Source organism: Capsicum annuum, chromosome 4 (assembly GCF_002878395.1).
Source record: "Capsicum annuum cultivar UCD-10X-F1 chromosome 4, UCD10Xv1.1, whole genome shotgun sequence".
Taxonomy (NCBI): Eukaryota; Viridiplantae; Streptophyta; class Magnoliopsida; order Solanales; family Solanaceae; genus Capsicum; species Capsicum annuum.
Window position 1 is genome coordinate 97794582 of NC_061114.1, and position 696 is coordinate 97795277.

A 696-nucleotide genomic window follows, 5' to 3' on the forward strand; every position below is an offset into this window, starting at 1 on the left:
AGGACTATGGCTTTACTTCTTTCTGTAACGCGCACAACAACAACCAAACCCACCACTTTGAATCGAGTAAATTTCGTTGTTTGAGGCTTTCCGGTCACTATCATGCTTTGGTTTTGAGCAAAATCAACTCATTTTTTTAAATTTAAGAAAAAAAAATGAGAAAGAATAGTGGAAGAAGAAGATGGAGAGGAGGGGTGGGGGTATCAGATGGGGATGAGAGTTTTTTTAAAAAAAAATTGTTTTATTAATAATTTTTTGGGCCCTCAGTGCCACTTGACACGTTTTCATTCGTGATTTAGTCAAAAAATAGCCTCTCACGCCCCTCTATTGAGTGAAAACCACGCGCAGTGCCATGCAGGCAAAAAATGCCCAATTGGAACCAAATTGGTGGGTTTAGGGGTTTAATATGTACAGGCCTTAGTTTAGGAGCCTAAGTGAATTTTAGCGACAAGTTTGAGGGGCTATCAATAGGTTTGGCCTATACATATATATACATACATATATATATATATATATATATATATATATATATATATACATACATATACGTACATACATATACATACATATACATACATATATACATATACATGCATACATATAAATACACATATATACATATATATACACACACATATATATACATATACATGTACATACATATACACATATATAGATAGATACATACATATATAT